General features: G+C 35.2%; 2 protein-coding genes across 2 annotated transcripts in view; one reads left to right on the plus strand and one right to left on the minus strand.

Annotated features, from left to right (window-relative positions):
* TENM3 (teneurin transmembrane protein 3) overlaps positions 1-18563 on the minus strand; it is a 2501300-nt gene that overhangs the window by 1275017 nt on the left and 1207720 nt on the right. The gene's annotated exons all lie outside the window — the stretch shown is intronic.
* Positions 1-18563, plus strand: part of LOC116637730 (translation machinery-associated protein 7-like) — a 102290-nt gene that overhangs the window by 540 nt on the left and 83187 nt on the right. The gene's annotated exons all lie outside the window — the stretch shown is intronic.

The raw sequence follows: 18563 nt of genomic DNA on the forward strand, positions 1-18563 counted from the left end.
AACCCACCTGACTTTTAGAATACTCTCGGCCACACAAAAATTCACTGAAAAAGCCTTCTTTGGGGAATCTGGCCATCCCTGGCAAAAACAAAACAAAACAAAACAAAACAAAACAAAAACAAAAAAAACCCAAAACCAAAACCAAAACCAAAAACCAATCAAACAAACAAAAAAACCTGCTGACTTTGTGGGCTCCCCAGTGAAACTGCCCAGTCTGTCAACCTATGGTGAAAATTCCAGCTAAACCAGCAAAGTGCACGGAGCTTTCACACAGTTCCTCCCTGCTATATTTTTAAATATAAGTTAATAGCAAAGGGCTTTTGGATTTTGAGTAGAACGTATGACATTAAACACAAAGACCAAAACAAGAAAGCAAGCATATGGGAAGAAGCAGAAATCATGTAAGCAAGAGAAACAAACAAACGAACAAAAACAAAAACCAAACAAACAACAAAACTGAGATTCATCAGTTATCATTAGCATTTTCAGAGAAATATTGCATCTATGGAAAAAACTATAGGATATTATAAGACAAAAATACAGATTTTAAAAAGCTCTTTGAAATTAAGTATATATAGTAGCAGGAGATTTAGAAAACAAAATGTTACAAGAAAGTTAGAAAGACAAAAGAGAGAAAATGGGACAAAATACAAAACAGACAAAAAATTTAGAGGACATGTCTAGGAGAAATCTAACTAATCTAATAAATAATCTAAATAATAAGAATTTCATAAAGGAAAAATTGAAGAAACTGGGAAAGGGGGAGTTTTCAAAGAATAAATTCAAGAAATTTCCCCTAAAACAAAGAATGCAATTTAAAAGCCTTATGAGCGCTCATACAAAGGATTGAAATAGACTGACAATCATCAGACTCATCAATATGAATTTCAAAAATTTCAGGACATCAGCAACAAAGTAAGAATATCCTATAAACTTCCAGGGGGAGGATCAATATCCTGAAAATTTTGAGGAAAAAAAATATTTCTAATCTAGATTATATACTGACCCAAACTATCAATCACATTGGCAGAATATCTAAATATTTGAGTGTAAAGATATTTACCTAGTGAAGAGAAAGTTTGTGTTGAATTAATGATATGTAAATGGAAAATCAACCACACATTTTATATGGTAAAAGTATGTTTAGTTTTGTAAGAAAATGCCAAACAGCCAACTGTCTTCCAAAGTTTCTACCATTTTGCATTCCCACCGGCAATGAATGAGAAGATCCTATAATTCCACATTCTTACCAGCTTTTGGTGTTACCATTGTTCTGGATTTTAGTTTAGTCATCCTGACAGGATGATCTGTAGTGATATATCATCGTTTTAACTTGAATCTCCTAATGACATATGAAGCTGAGCATATTTTTATATGCTTTTTTGACATCTTTATATCTTCTTTAGTGAGGGGTCTTTTCAGATATTTTGCCAATTTTTAAATTGGGTTGTTCCCTTATTGTTGAGTTTAAGAGGTTTTTTGTTTTGTTTTGCTTATTTGATATACTTTGGAAGCCAGTTTTGTTTTTTTGTTTTTTTAATCAGATATGTAGTTTATAAATATTTTCTTCCAGACTAGGACTTGTGTGTTCATTCTTTTAATAGTTTCCTTCACAGGGCAGAAGATTTTAATTAAGTTCACTAAAATTTTTAAAACTTAGGATAATTATTAATTCATAAGGAAAACCAAATTTGTAGGAAAGAATTATCATAATAAAGCTCTGCTGTCCATAGTGTTTATAGAGTCTACTCAATGTAAACAATGAATATTTATTTAACCTAGATTATCATGTAAACATATTAAGAGGCCTGGGGGGGCAGAAATGTTTATGCATCTATGCGGTATTTTGCCAGTGAAGAAAGCTAAATGATCCTCTTCCATTTTGGGGAATGAAGAGATGATGTGGAAAATCTAATAATCAAAATAAAACATTATGGTCATATGATTAAGAGTTTTGAGGTATATCCCATAAGAATCCATTGCAAATATTGAAAATGCTTGCCTCTAGGGAATAGGATATTGAGAAAGTGAAGGATTGGAGAAATAAATTAAACATATCAAGAAGCAACTAAAAAGAAAAAAAATGCTTTTTAAGATTAAAAATTAACAAACTTTGTAGAACTATGTGTCCTTTATATATATAAAATTTATTATAAAGAAAACTAAATGTACAAAACAGAGATGGATATCTGTCAATTAGAGAGAGAAGAGAGGAAAGGATGGTGTTCCTTGCAGGTTGATTTGCATATGAATGAACAAGTGTGGAGGTGAAATAGGTCTTATGCTTTCAAATTTGTATAGTTTGGTATGCCCAGAAGAAAGATGGCTGCCTTAGTTTGGGCTTTTTTTCCAAAAGCAAACCCTGAGACTGGATTTGAGTCCCAATGGTTTATTTGGGAAATGGTGAGAACACTGGTAAGGAAGTGGGGAAATGATACAGGGAAGTAAATGAAGCTTGCCGGTAAATGGACTCTAGTAAGTCAGCTGTCACAATGGCTGATGACAGTTTAATCACACGGGGGAAATTCTGGGAAACCATGCAATGCATCAATGGGATGGGACAAGACATGGACAAGGTCTGCTACAACTGTATTAGGAAGAGGTAGGAATTAAGTGTAGACAGTGACTCCACACAAGAGTACAGTGTGACTCAATACACTGACAATACCAATCAAATCATATAGTGTTATTTAAAATACATGGTAGTACAATTTTCAATCATTTATCACTGAAGTCATAAGAGGAACATTTTAAGTACTTTAGGGCATACCTACTGGGAGATTCTACTATATCTTGAATTTAAACTATAACACTGAGTTCAGTTTTTTATTTATAAAGACCTATGAGCATCAACATTAAAACTATACTCCCTGGCTAATTATAAAACTGTATTTCCTTATATATTTTAAAAATTTAATTAAATACTATTTTCTAGCCAGTATTCAAAAAAGTTGCTTCTGTAAAACAGTATGATGACAAGGGCCTGAAGATGACATCCCCTAGGAAATAAAGTAAAATAAAGATAAAGATCCTGCCTCTAAGGAGAAGAGTTATTTCATATGACAAGATGTCCTATTCTCTTCATCATTCTGCCCCTAAAGACAAGACATTAACAGAGAGTAAATGTGCTGATTATGCCCACATTACTTCAATGTTATAATAAGATTACCAAAATAACACATTTACCCAGACTTTTTAGAGAACTACCAATTGATTATCATAGATACCAACTTAAGAAAAAGGTAAATTATAATCGCAAACATACATGCAAATGGAGACCCTACAATGAGAATTATAGGTTAACACCCTCTGAACTCAGTTATCAATCTTAACGAAGTCTTCAAAATGTCTAAATTGCATCTAATCGAACCTGTGAGCCTAACTTCAAGTTTACAGAATAGAAGTAAAACACAGAGAGAAGAAACCAAAGACAAACCTAGAATGTGGAACATTCTATAGGAGAACAATGGATCCAACAACTTGAGCATGTCTGTGTCATGAACAAACAAGGACTACCAGAAAACAAGGTGGGGGAGGTACAGGAACAGTCTAGGCTGAAAGACATGCAACGCCAAAATGCAACTCATGGGCACTGATTACTTCTGGAAGAGATATTTAGGAACAATTAAGAAGCCATAAACATGGACTGATATCAGCTGATATTAAGGAATCCTTGTTAATTTTGTGAGTTGTGATAATGGATTTGTAAGGAAGTATTTAGGAGTGAAATACCATGCTGTCTGTAATCTACACTAAAATGTTTCAGGAAAACAATAGGTATTAATCTAGCTTAGGAGGTATATGGCATTTTATCCTAGCCTCTTTAATTTTCTGTATATTTGGAATCTGTTATAATGCAAAGTTAAAAAAAAATCACATTGGTCCCAGAAAACCTTAGTGAAACTCTTTTCTGTTAAGCCTAAACATATTTCTTATATATATTTACATTTCTGAGATTAAAAAAGTCAGAGAATCGGGCGCCTGGGTGGCTCAGTCGTTAAGCGTCTGCCTTCGGCTCAGGTCATGATCCCAGGGTCCTGGGATCGAGTTCCACATCGGGCTCCCTGCTCGGCGGGAAGCCTGCTTCTCCCTCTCCCACTCCCCCTGCTTGCGTTCCTGCTCTCGCTATCTCTCTCTCTGTCAAATAAATAAATAAAATCTTGAAAAAAATAAAATAAAAATTAAAAAAAAAAATAAAAAAAATAAAAAAGTCAGAGAATCATAGGATACTTAGACTATTTCACATGTAGAGGAAATTGAGGACGGCAGAATTGAATTCATTTGTCTAATGTGACAAAATAAGTTATTTGCAGAAACACTAGTAATTTGAATAGATGTTTTTTTCTTCTGATGACCAGTATTTCCTTGAAAGTGAAATTCACACATAATTAACCTCTGTCATCTTTTCAGTGCCCAGCATACATCCATTGGCTTTACAGTACATCAATAGTTTGCTTATAGAATAATTTTATCTGCTTTCCAAATCATTTTACATAGAAAGTATCTGGTTTCCATCAGTGTAGAGAAATGAATCAGACCAAATAATTTTCCACGCAAACATTGCAGTTGGCCCAAATTATTTTTCAATTCATAGCTGAAAATAGAGCAGTGAACTGCAGCTCCAAAAACTAGTAAAAAAATTTACTACATGATTCATGGGTCTTTGTTGTTGTTGTTGTTGTTGTTGTTAAATTCATGTATGTATTGTTACTTTTCCTATCCACTCTTTAGCTTAAAAATACCAACCTTTAAGTCTAACAACACTCAGTTGCCAACCCAAACAAATTTGCTAAATTTAAAAAGTGTGATTCTTTAGAAGGAAGGTCAACATTCTCATCAATTAATCCTCATTTTTCATAATAAATTATGTGAGCCAGCTGCTGAATCAGGTACTTGGGCAAAGACTGCTGCCTATTTTGTAATATCAGCTGTAGCACATTTGTGCATGGGAAGAGTAGCTGATTTTGCAAAATGTTGAAATATACAAGCTACTATGGTTCAGCGTATTTCTCACTGTATTGTTATTTTCAACCAAGAAAACACATTAGGCATTTGTACCCTCCCTCCTTGACTATTGTTTTCTTTATGCAGTTTATTGCCCTAAACATATAGCATTTGACTTCTATAATAAAAAAGGACTATTTATCTTCAAGATATATCTTCCCAAGGTTTTAGTGATAAGGAAAAATGTTTGTTCCAGGGATTATATTTTTCATTTTACAAAACAAAAATGAGGTAGCTACAGACAAGATCCTTTCTACTTAGTGATTCCTCTTATGTATGTCACATTTTCAAAAGGAACCCCTGAAAAATATCAATTGTCTTTTACATACCATATATACTGTCTTTATGGGATGTTAGGACATTAGTTTTTAAAGTTTTCTAGCCAATTTCATATCCTAAAGGGGGGAAAAAAAGAAATGTAACTCTATATAACTCTATATTCGTTTTTTATTAAAAATAGGAAAGTAATTTTATCATATTTATCACTGATTTTTAAAAATCTCCTCTCCAAAATGCAAGTCAAAGTCCTTTTTTAAGTATGTAGACATCTACATCTAATCAGTCATCTATATTTAATATTTAGATATCTTTTCAATAAATATAATGTCATTAAGAATGGCTTATTTCTTCGGAAAAACAGAGTTGATAAGTTGAAAGCAAGTGTTTGAACATTATGATATATAGTAAAATAATTTTACATAGATATAAAAATTAAATTAAAATATAATATTCTAGTTCCATCAATGTGGATGGAACTAGAGGGTATTATGCTAACTGAAATAAGTCAGTCAGAGAACGACAATTATCATAGGATTTCATTCATGTGGAATTTAAGAAACAAAACAGAGGATCATAGGGGAAGGGAGGAAAAAATAATATTAAGATGAAATCAGAGAGGGAGACAAACCATAAGCGACTCTTAGCTATAGGAAACAAACTGAGGGTTGCTGGAGGGGAGGGGGGTGGAGAGATGGGGTAACTGGGTGATGGACATTAAGGAGGGCACGTGATATAATGAGCACTGGGTGTTATATGCAACTGATGAAATACTAAACTCTACCTCTAAAACTAATAATGCACTATATGTTAATTAATTGATTTTAAATTAAAAAATATAATATTCTAAAACAATATTAAGCTCATCAGATGGAGAGGCAGAATGAAGAAATAAATTTAATGTGCAAATCTGATAACTTGATAAAAACAGAAAGCAAAATTTTTCACAAAAAGAAATACTAATGTTGAGAATAAAGGTTCAAAGGTTACTACAGGACATAAAGGCACCCAAAACATTGAAGTATTCTCCATAAACAGTAAAACTGAGAGTAAAACAGTAAAACTAGTAGTAAAACTAATGATTTTCTACTTACTATTAAACTATTTTAAACAATGGGCAAAATGTGTAAACTGATCGATGTTTTTTTTTTGTAGTTGTTTCAGTTATTAATAATTGATAGAAAATAATATTTAGCAATATGGTAATAAGGAAATATGAAAATCCTCAGGCTGCATCAGAGAAGACCATATTAAAGAATACCCCCACAGTTATTCTCATCTTAAATTCTAATGCAATGTGCCTTGAAGGAACTAAGGCACCAGTTGAAGTATTAGATCGATTGTTAGTCCTTAGATTTTTAGATATTATTAATGTGGTAGAAATGGTTATTCATATTTTTAAATATACAGCAGTCCCCTGTTATTCACAGTTTTGCTCTCCATGGTTTTAGTCATCCTGGGTCAACACGGTCTGGTCTGGAAGCAGATGATTCTCCTTCCAATGTGTCATCTGAAGGACAATTGTCACCTAATGCTACACTACAGGGCCCGCATCATCCACCTCACTTCATCCTGTCATATAATCTTTTCTCATCTCACGTCATTATAAGAAGGATGAGTACAGTACAAAAAGATATTTTGAGAGAGGGAGAGAAATCACATTCACATAAATTTTACTATAGTATATTGTTGTAACTGTTCTATTTTTAGTTGTTAACCTCCTAATGTGTCTAATTTATAAACGAAACTTTATCAGAGCTATGCATAGGAGAAAACAGTATATATAAAGTTCAGTACCATCTCAGCCATTTCAAGCATCCATTGGGGGTCTTGGAACATATCCCCTGCAGACAAGGGGTGGCTACTGTATGCATAAGGGCTTATATTATTTCCTATACATTGGATTTTCTAAACATGTTTGTTTAATCTAATATTCTTTCAGGCAACAACACATTTCCTAAGGGGACTTGACAATATTTGGCAGCTTAGTACTATAAAGGTATGGAGACTCAAGCAAGTAAGAAGGTATATGTGTAAGATAATGACAAATTCTTGGGAGATACTAAACTCTGATGGCAGTGTTCCTGCAACTTGCTCTCTGGACCGTGAGGCAGCTGATTGTCCAGGAGGGCAGTGAGAAAAGAAACAAAATTGCCAAGTGTTGCAGGTGCAACTTGGGTGGAGTGGCTTGCCCAAGAAATTATGACATCTCCTAGAAGCCCTCACAGCTTTTGGTAGCTTTGACTTCTTTGAGTCAAGCTTTGCCAAAATTTAGCTATTCTTTCAGTAGCCAGTTATTTTAGGGACATTTATCATTAGACCTATCTGGCCACTATTATAAAAAACTCTTTGTACATTTGTGTTGGTAGTTTATTTCAGTGTTGTGATGGGTAGAATTGTCACTGAAATCTCTCAGAGCACTCTAACTATACAGTGTTGATAATATGCATTGGGGAACTCATGACCAAAACCAAAATATTAAATAAAAATGATAAGAACCTTCAATAAATGAACACAGACCTGGATATATTTCATAATAACACTAATGAGTTTTAGTAGTATAATGCATTTCTACTCTGACATTTTCCTATCTGTTTTCCATCAGGCTTTATGAAATATTTTCAACTTTTATACATGCCTTTTGATGATGTCATGGAAATAAAGCAAAAAAAAAAAAAAAAAAAAACCTAAGATGGACACCTTATGTTTTAAAATGAAGTCTTTTCATCTTTACTTACTTCCTCCTAAAGCTTTTAGGAACACCCACAACAGCTATCTTGCTTGCTGCAAGTGCAGAGTATACATTCAGTATAAAAGTAAGCATCGATTATAAACCCTATTTTTCAGAAGGCAGATTGTGTCAACTCTGCCACGAAGTCCTCCTTAACCTCTCAGCCCAACTTGATTCCTCTTCTTGAATTTCCCTTTCTCCTCTCTATGCAAATATTGAAATACTGAACTTTTTTTTTTTTTAAGATTTATTTTATTTATTTTTTTAGAGAGAGAGTGCACAAGTCAGGGCCAGGGCAGAGGGAGACAGAGAGAATCTCAAGCAGATGCCCCTTTGAGTGCAAAGCCTGCCCATGGGGCCTGTTCCCAGGACCCCGAGATCATGACCTGAGCCAAAATCAAAAGTCGGGCGCTTTACCGACAGAGCCACCCGGGCGCCCCAATTAAATCAATGCTGAAAGAACACTTGTATACAATCCAAGTCCAACTTCTTCATTTTACTGAGGCCAAGAGAATTTACATAGAGAATAAGTAGTAGAGCTGGAACTAACAACCTCTATCTTCTGACTCTTTTTGTTTTCTACTTTAGGGGGGAGGGGCATGGGTAAAAAGAAATGAAAGGTTGTGAGAATTCAGGCTTCCACCTATGGAATGAATTAAGTCCTAGAGATGAAAGGGACAGCATAGAGGACACAGTCAAAGGGGATGTAACAGTGTTGCATGTGAAAGATGGAAGCTGCAGTGGTGGTGAGCACAGCATGATGTAGAGACTTGCCAAATCATTATGTTGTACCCCTGAAACTAATGTAACATTGTGTGTCAACTATGCTTCAAGAAAGAAAAGAAAGATGCAGAATACTAGTGTAGTGCCTGGCACATGGAGGCCTCTCAATATAATGGTGCTTGCTATTATTAAAAAAATATATATAGATATAGATAGATATATATATATACTTCATCACAGGAAATCTAAGATTTATTGTGTTGCTATTAAGTGTTCCCTACACATATCATTTTTCTCCTGTTACCACACTGCCAGTGACTTGAGAGCAGGAACCATGGTTTTTTTTTTCTCTTTTTCTAAAGATTTTATTTATTTATTTGAGAGATAGAGCACAGAGGGAGAGGGAGAGGGAGAAGCGGGCTTCCCACCGAGCAGGGAGCCCAACGCGGGGCTCCATACCAGGACCCCGGGATCATGACGTGAGCCAAAGGCAGATGCTTAAGGACTGAGCCACCCAGGCACCCCAAGGAACCATGTTTTCTAATTCTTTTGAATCACCTACAGTGCCCAGCATAGTACAGAGCATATACTGGGTTTAACTGAAGTTAAATGGATTAAAATGTCTCCTTATTGCAAGGTAAATGTACTGTATTATACTCATGTAAGGAGAAATATCTCTCATGGGTCATGCCCTGGAACTTCTAAATTTTTTCCCTCTATTTTTCTAGAGTAGTGGTGAAATTTTTCCAGTTTTTATATAAACATTTATTCAATATAACACAATTTTGTGTATTAGTAACTACAAAAATAAAGGTATTGTAAGATATTGGGAGGCAGAATTCAGATGCTGTGTTGAGAATGAATATCAACACTGAGGGCTACAAAATATTAAGAAGAGTCCTTTAAGTGAGACAATGTAGTTAACTTTCAAAGGGGTGATTCTAGGATTCCATTGTTTCCTGGAACAATTACATCTTTTACCCAACTAACCACAGAACTGATGCTTTTTCTTTCTGTTTCAGACTCCTACAATTTGTTGCTTATTATGCATTTCCATTTGTTCCTTTTATGATACTTTTACATTTCAAAATCAATTGAAAAACCCTATTGTCTTAGTTTGTGTTTCTGAGCCTTAAAATAAAACAAAGGGAATTATCAAGCCTGAATACCAGTCTGGAGGCTTTGCTTCTCTTTGTGTTATTATATCTTGTTTAAAATTACCACAGAAGGATAGCTTAGGAGGATCTTTCCCCTGTTAATCAATGGAGAAATTATTGTGGCATTACCTTATGATGATAAAGGTTGAGTTTTGATTCTTCCAGGCTTTACCACAAACAATCATCCCCCCATAATAAAATGTTTTTTTAACCCCTAAAAAGGCAAATGTGATAATTAACTTACCCTATAAAATAACACCCCCACAATAAAGCAAAAATCTGAAAACAATCCACCCCACGACTGTCCTGCTGTTTGTTAGAATGTTTAGAAAACTGCCAGGCTTCCTTTCTTCTTTTGATTCCATGTAACGAAAAAAGACAAGAGATTAAAAGGCTCAGAGGATTGGATTTTTTTTCCTCTTATTTGGGAGAAGGAACTGAATTTTTAGCATCCAAAGCTGATGAGTTAGAAAGCTGACAATATGGACTCCGGTTCATTCCAAATAAAGTGACCAATCTAACACCAGAGGGAGTCTACCTTGCAATCTTGTGATTGATCTTGCTCATACTGGGGAAAACTCTTAGGCTTCTCTAAGCATAGCACTGGAAATGCAAAAGTAGAACTTATCCATGTTAGCCTTCACACAATTACTTTATGACGATGTTCTATGTCACCTTCCGACTTAAAGAGGAATCAGATGAATGATCTTGCTGGGTTTTATTTGGGAGGCAAATCAAATTGTCTGGAGACTAGGCAGAAAGTTATTTCTGTTGTTTTTGATTTTTTTTTTAAGTGGCAAAGAAATGTGCACTGTAGCAACACTTTCCAGTGACTAGAAACATCCCCTTACATAATTATTTTACATATTATGGGCAATGAATAGATTTTTAAAGGTGGAGGTAGAGGGCCCACTGTGTTCTTTTGTCCTTTGGCAAATCTTGAGTCGGCACAGGACAAAGGAGAAGAAATGTTTCATAGAGCTTTGTGCAGATTTAAGCATATGGTCAGAGTCCGTGTGTGCGTGTGTGTGTTTCCATGTCTTCTTTACAGATAAATGTGCAGGTCTGGCTGGAGACAGGTGCGAGCAATGCGGTAGCATCTGGCCTCCCGCTCTGCTCCAGTCATATAGGTAGCTTTGCTTGAGCAAAGCAAATTAGTAAAGGATCACAGGTCTGATATTCAAAGAGATCACAGAAGGCTGGAGGAAAGTAGAAAAAAAAAAAAAAAGCCCCCTGAAATGCTGGTCAGGGCAATGAGTGCAGGGAGTTCCTGCCCTCCTCTCCTGCTTTTTAGCTGTTTTCTCGGCCTATCCACGTGAAGACCCGCACCTTCCCATTCTCAGCGGTAAATCTAGTTTTCCTGATCCCCCAGGTGGCTTCTAAGTCCGAAAAAGCAATAGCATAGCATTCTGAGGGTACTCTCGCATTGGAGGGCAGTCCTTTCAGTCTCTCTTCAAGTGTTAGTGCTAATAACCTTCTAATTCTTTTGACTTTTCAGTGAAGGGTGACATCATCAAAGCATGTCAACAAACTATCAAGTGACATGTGAAATCATATGGTAGTCTGTGTGCCCTGTATCTTTGGGTTTTGTACAACAAGAATTATGACTATTATACAAAAAGATAGATCAGGGGAGCCAATTTTGGTGGAGAAAAAAAAAACGGCTGATCTGAATAGTTTTGCCTTTTAAATGAAGATTTATAGAAAAAACGAGGGGAGTAGGAAAGAAGTTTTAGGACTAGGTTTCCAGAAGGTCAAAGGGCTAAGCATCTTCCATGTAGGAAATCCATCGGGATCTGCTCAGATGTTTGAGACAGGAAGCCAGATGGAGCATGGTGACAAGTAAAACCACGGCTGTGGCAGGGAAAAAGGAATGCATAAAAATCAAAAGGCAACTATTGTTCCTTTTGTTATTTTTTTTAGAATGAACACTTGGGCAGCTTTGTTGGTTTGAAGGAACTAAGGAGAAAGTAGAGGATGAAAGAAATACAGAATCAGTATGTAGTTGTAAACATAATTTTCTATGACAGAGAGAAACTACATGGTTTTCATCACCAATGACAAGCACGGGGCTGAACGCTTCTGTCATGAAGGACAGTTCAGATAACCCATCTGGGGCAAGATCAAGGCCAGAGGGAAATGAAATAGCACCCGGTACTCAGCTAAGGTTCCAGCCTCGCATGTACCTGGCCATTCACCTTGATGTTCCACTCTGACATCAGCTGTTTAATGGTGGTTCAGTAGGCGATTTATAAGGGCCTTACAGCTCTAACGTAACCCACATTTATGAGTTCAGAAGTCGGTGGAATGGTTTTGATTGTTCCTGCCTCGTAGAGGAAACTCACCAAGAAAAAGGGATAGAAGGTACAATGTCACATTTACCTAAAAAACCTTTTTAAAGAGACCCATATTTTCTAAATCATTTCCAAAGAACTATAAATTTTAAGAGGGTAAATAAAATAATTATTAAATTAACCACCTCATTATGGTTGATTGTTGAACACACTTGGCTTAAAATAGAAAAAAAAAATGCACGAGTTGGATATATCCGAGTTTGAACTCTGATGTCACTACCACTTTGGGTAAATTAAGGTCTCTGCCCTCAGTTCACGCATCTACAAAGCAAAGACAATAACATTTGTTTTGTAGGAATGTTTTTAGCTAAGTAAAACGGCACGTTCAGATATAATATCAAGAATTGCCTAATATTACACTGAAATAATACCTAACAGTTTCCCATTTTTTAAAAGATTTTATTTATTTGAGAGAGAGAGAGAGAGAGTACAAGCTGGTAGAGGGGCAGAGGGAGAGGGAGAAGCAGGCTCCCCACTGAGCAGGGAGACCCAGGCGGGACCCGACCCCAGGACACCAAGATCACGACCTGAGCCAAAGGCAGACATTCAACTGACTGAGCCACCCAGGAACCCCTTAATTTCCCATTTTTATCTGGTTTCCTGAGGAGCAGTGGCTTTGTCTTTATTATGTTTTATACAGCCCTCCTATCAATGCCTGCTGGATTTTTGGGGGGGACAGTAAATAGTCTTTAATGATACTGGTTGTGATTATATTTTCAGTTCGATGGAAGGAAAACAGTCTTGTTATGCCAAATTATTTATTGTGTTGTAAGTTATCCTAACCTCCTTACTTATGTGTCCCAAAGCTAGACATAAAAACATGAAATTAAGACCTAATAATGACACAGTAATAATAGAATAATTTAGAGACAGGATGTTTGGTATTTGGAGTCACAAGTCTTGAGTTTGATTTTTGTCACCTTCTTGCTCTGTGACCCAGACTAGGTAGGGAGACCTGAGTGTGATACAGGTGAAACTGGGAGGAAAGCTCTCAGGTAAAATTATAACTATAGATTTGGAATATTATCAGCAACAAACTGCTCATTTTCTACTCTTAGGCAAGTACAAAAATGATCATTTAAACCTGGTTGCAAAATACAAAGCCCTCTCTAATTTGGGTACAAACTTGACTTCTTCAGCTATGGTGAGGCTCCCAGGACAAACAGATTTCTAGGGACTTCTATTATTATACGTCATATAGAAATACAGCTATGTTATGTACTTTAATGACTTATTTACAGGATAAATCTAAGATGATCTTCTCAATATAACATGATGCATGGTGTTTTTGAAACTCTTGAAAAAGAAAAAAAAAGTGCCTGAGGGAGTGAAGTGGAGTCAGTTTCATATAGGCATGCTATTTCATGACCATCAGGTAGAAACTTTTCAGGTTTAATGCTTTATAATTCTCCCAGCTGAAGCTTTAGAACTTCAAAGCACTGTAGAACATTTCAAATTTCTCTTCTGCCCATGAGAAAACCCTTTGCATTGAAAGTTGCTTTCAACTGGAATCCTACATTTGGTATTACACAACAGCGACATATTTTTATGGAGATTAAAATTACACACCAAGAATGTAAAGTTGCCCAAGCAAAACCATTTCTACTATTAAAAATTCTCCCACTACACACTATGAAGAGCTATGACCTTCTCTTGTCCATAAATAATGCTTACCATAAGAAATTTAAAAACCATTTATAAATTCCGTATTTGCCTAAGAAATATTCATCTTCTAACCACTTGCCATTTACAAAGAGGATTTACTTAAGTATAATTACGTTTCCTCTAACTAGTAAACAATAAATCTACCACTGGTTGCAGACAGGTGATCAGTAGGTATTATGAAGAGAGTGACATGAAAATCAATATGTAATTCCTGGGAAAAGGGCATGCTATACTTTTAATTTGAAATCTACCAGTGGTAAGTCATGAATATAAAACTTGCCTCTGTGAAAATAATTTGTTTGCTGTAAAACTAGGAATCATCCTTGGTTATCTAATACTTTAAGAAACGGTGTATTAGCCCCTCTCAGAATCTGTAACGCTGGCCCCCTTTGGCAACTAAAGGAGCTCTTTGAACCATAGAACAGATGTAATGAAAATTGGTTCCATTAAATGCAGCTGGTAAATTACAAACTGAGAAATTAATGCACCATACCATGACTCTAGGGGCTAAAATGAATCAAGGTGTGGTTGCCAGGTGCTCATTTCCTCACCGCCTCCCACAATAAAAACATTTCTGTTTATAGATTTGTTTAATATAATACAAATTATTGAAATAGGCAATGCAAGTTATGAAATCGCGATGAAGATTAATCAAGTAAAACAACTGCACTGCACTCACATAACGACATTGTAAAATGAGTAAAACCTGAATCATGTCATTCTTACATATGGCTTTGGGCTTGGGGAATGTGCTGGACTTCCAGAAGTACTCACTCTCCTAGGATATACTGTCTCTGAATACCAATGGGAAGGGAGAGTTGATTTGGTACCATCCATAAACAGCGGGCTCCTTTGTTGATTTCAATTCAATTTATTCCAACTTGGTGCGCTGCTGATGGTTCTACTAGTAGAACCTGACAAAAGTGCATTTAGCATCTGTTTTTGAGGTGCTCTTGGATGGTTCTGAGTAGTCCTCTTGAGTCATTAGCTAAACATTGTTTCAAAGAACTACCCTTGCAAGGACCCCCCTGTGAAGACCAAAGGGGAGGAAACGGAAAGCATATTCCCAGGTAATTCAGGCAACCCCTGAGATGTTCCCCTCCCTTTTCAAAACAAACAAACAAACAAACAAACAAACAAAAACAAATAAGTAAGAAATTGCCAGAGGCTGGGTTTTGTTTGATTTCTATTGAGTGGTAAGAATATAAGCAAAACATTTGGAAACTAAGATGGTTCAACTTAAGTGCATCTGAAAATGTCTAGATGACCATTAGCTAATTTATGTAATTGGTTAATTCTTTTCAGGGAAAAGTGAATTTAGTCATTTAAAACATGGACTGTTATAATACCTAATTCAGTCCAGTAGTGGATAGAAGAAGTGATGTGAAGGATTCAGAAGAGAATTGAATTTTTTTAAGTGAAGTGGTAGGCAAATGTATCACTGCACTTTTTTTTTTTGTATGCCTAAAATGCTGCATAAGTATATTAAAATATAAAAAAATATATATTTTAATGCTTGTAGTCAAAAGTTTTATGGGAGGTTTTGAGGGAGTTAATTATCAATTTTCTAATTTGTTCTCTCACTACAGTAACTTTGCTTTTTCTGGAATTCAAACAAAGAAGAAAGATTTGGTAAGTTGCATGAGTAAATGTTTCAGTGTTCTATTTCTCTTTACCTAAAATAAGTGGTAACACATATACTAAGCACGGGTGTTTTATTTACATATATCAAGGAGCCCATTCTCTCTGTATCTCTGTATAATAAAAATCCATTTCATAAATATTTAATCCGCAAGGATGGACTGGTCTAAAACCTGACAAGTATTCTGATTTCAGAATTGTCACGATAAATAATGACCTAATTGCTATAATAATGTACGCACATTTTTTAAAGCTAAAATATATACAAATAATATTTTATTGCATAAAGAAGTCCCTCTCCTATTCTTTCAAAACAGTTGTTAGGCAAACAAATGACTACCTTCAACTCATATATAAGAAAAATATTACAGTAAAATTAATAAGCATATATATTTTAGGCATATGTTATACACATTACACATTCTATAGTAACCAATCACAATATGTAGGTTGGGGTGGCCTATTTACTTTTCTGTCCAATAAAGCACTTTTCTAATTAGAGCACTGTATCACACAGAATTACACTATTTCCAGATAAAGAATTTTTTGTAAAGTGCACAGATATTGCAATATGCATGTTGTATACTTTATAGCTGTTATAAGCATGCAGCAATGGCAAGTTTCCATTGTTTTATAGTAGCATTATTTCCACATGCCGAAACATATATACTAAATACATGCAATTACCCACACACTCCATATGCTTCAATATAATACATATAGGCCACTATTAGCAATTTCTCCTTGGAACCAGATCAAAATTGTATTTTGATGTACATGTATGTTATTTCCATAATTCTACAAAAGGTCGAACAAGTCCCTACATGAATAAAAATAAGTTGATTGCATATAGAAAGCGTCAAAGAGTCAGTAAAGTCCATGCACACCTAAGCACTCTTTCTTTCTTACAGGTATTCACTTGAGAATTTTTTTAGAAGAGATTTTGATGTGTGTGGTAATTAATTGAAATAAATGAAAAATCTGCCTTATATTCAGACTAAATTTGCTTCAACAGCTGCTGATCCTCAAGCTCTGAATGTCAGCCAATTAGTGGAGAGGTTTTACATGGCCTGCTGCCCTAAACAGTCCTCCTGTCTGAAAGCTCCATTTTCAGCCTCAACCAGGGAGGTAAGACTCTCTAATTTTATTTGTTCATTTCACCCAGAAGTAAAATCAGCAGATAAAAAGATGCTGAGTTTTCTCACAAGATCTCTCACCCCAAACAACAGAACGCCTGACTAAAGAGGAAGAAGAAGGGGAAGAGGGAGGAGAAGAGGGAGAAGGAGGAGAAAGAGGAGAAGGGGAAGAAGGAGACGAAGAGAAGGGGTTTTTAAGGTTTATCTTATCTTTGAATAAATGTCAGCTAACAGGTGACTTTTCTCACTGGACATCGTATAGAGAATTTTGTTTCTCCAACTTCATATGATGGATTAAGAAAGGGAGGTGGGAAAAAATTTAAGCTCTCCTGAGGAACTAAGCCGTTTCATTTGACCCACTACAAAATTGCTCCCCTTTGGATTCTGTACAATTGAAAGTAAAAATAAAACACATTTTTTTTTTAACAGATAACATTATTTTACCTTTTTCAGATTTTTATTTCATAAAATCTGGAGGAAAAAAAAAACCTGAAGCATTCCTGAAATATTACCTCCTTTGTACAACCCAGTTCACCATTTTTTTTTTTAAAGATTTTATTTATTTATTTGACAGAGAGAGACACAGCGAGAGAGGGGACACAAGCAGGGGGAGTGGCAGAGGGAGAAGCAGGCTCCCCGCGGAGCAGGGAGCCCAATGCGGGGCTCGATCCCAGGACCCTGGGATCATGACCTGAGCCGAAGGCAGACGCTTAACGACTGAGCCACCCAGGTGCCCCTCACCATTTTTTTTTAAACTAATTCCTATACATCAGCAAATGGGACAGGTAGACTATCACAGAAAATAACCATACAACAGATTATAGAGTTGCCAATAGGCATGGTCCGAAAATTGCTGATTTGCTATATCCTTCTGCTGTCCAGATACAAGTCAATTCTGGGAATTAAAATAATCGTCACCAAAATGTTAAGTTTTTTTTTAAGATGCAATATACTTACATCTAATGCTCTAATGCTGAGAACAGCCCATTTGTAAATGGGTCAGCCGATGTGCAACAGGAGAGGTGAGATTTAGCCACATGAAGAAAGCAAACATGACTCAGAGCACAATGAAGTTAATTGGAAATAAAATACATAACATTTATTGGACTTTAAAACAGTGAATTCCAAAATAATTAAGTTAATAAAAGAGTCTCACTCTTTTCTGAACTAAATTAAATGGCTCTAAAATTAATTTCTTTGTTTTTTTAATTCACTGTTAACTCAATAAAATGAGCTTTTAAAATTAACTTCTTTGTTTTTGAATTCACTGCAGTAAAAGTTCATAAACGAACTTAAAAAAAAAATCATGAGCTAAACTTTTTCCAGATTTAGGCAGTAGTCAACTGATATGTAGATAAAAAAGGCATATATATGAAATATAAGAGATTTTACTCAGAATATTCGGCGGATTTTGAAGGATCCATTTACCTACATTATATCTGCCATATGGAAACAAATGTTTCTTCTCAGTAAGAGAAGCAAAGTATAATAAACATGAAATAACTGATTTCAAATAATTATCTAAGAGACAAAACATGTAGAAAAACTAAAATGAACTTTCCAACTCAGCTAAATAACATCCCAAAGAAACATAAATTATTAAATTATAAAATTTGTCATTTATCTCCAAGATGGCAAATAAATATTTTATAATCTCCAATTCATCCTGATGTGTATATTCAAATAACGGCAGAAGGAAAGGCATTTTCTGTGTATTTCCTTGGCATATGTATAACAAAATCATGGAGAATGACTTAATTTTTAATGGCAAAAATTTTAATATTGGAGCTGCCTGAATATACATTTATAACTTATTATTATAAAAATAACTCTCATATTTGAATGTAGCTTGCCATCTTATTGCTACCAACTTGCT

Source organism: Phoca vitulina, unplaced genomic scaffold (assembly GCF_004348235.1).
Source record: "Phoca vitulina isolate PV1807 unplaced genomic scaffold, GSC_HSeal_1.0 scaffold15, whole genome shotgun sequence".
Classification (NCBI taxonomy): Eukaryota; Metazoa; Chordata; class Mammalia; order Carnivora; family Phocidae; genus Phoca; species Phoca vitulina.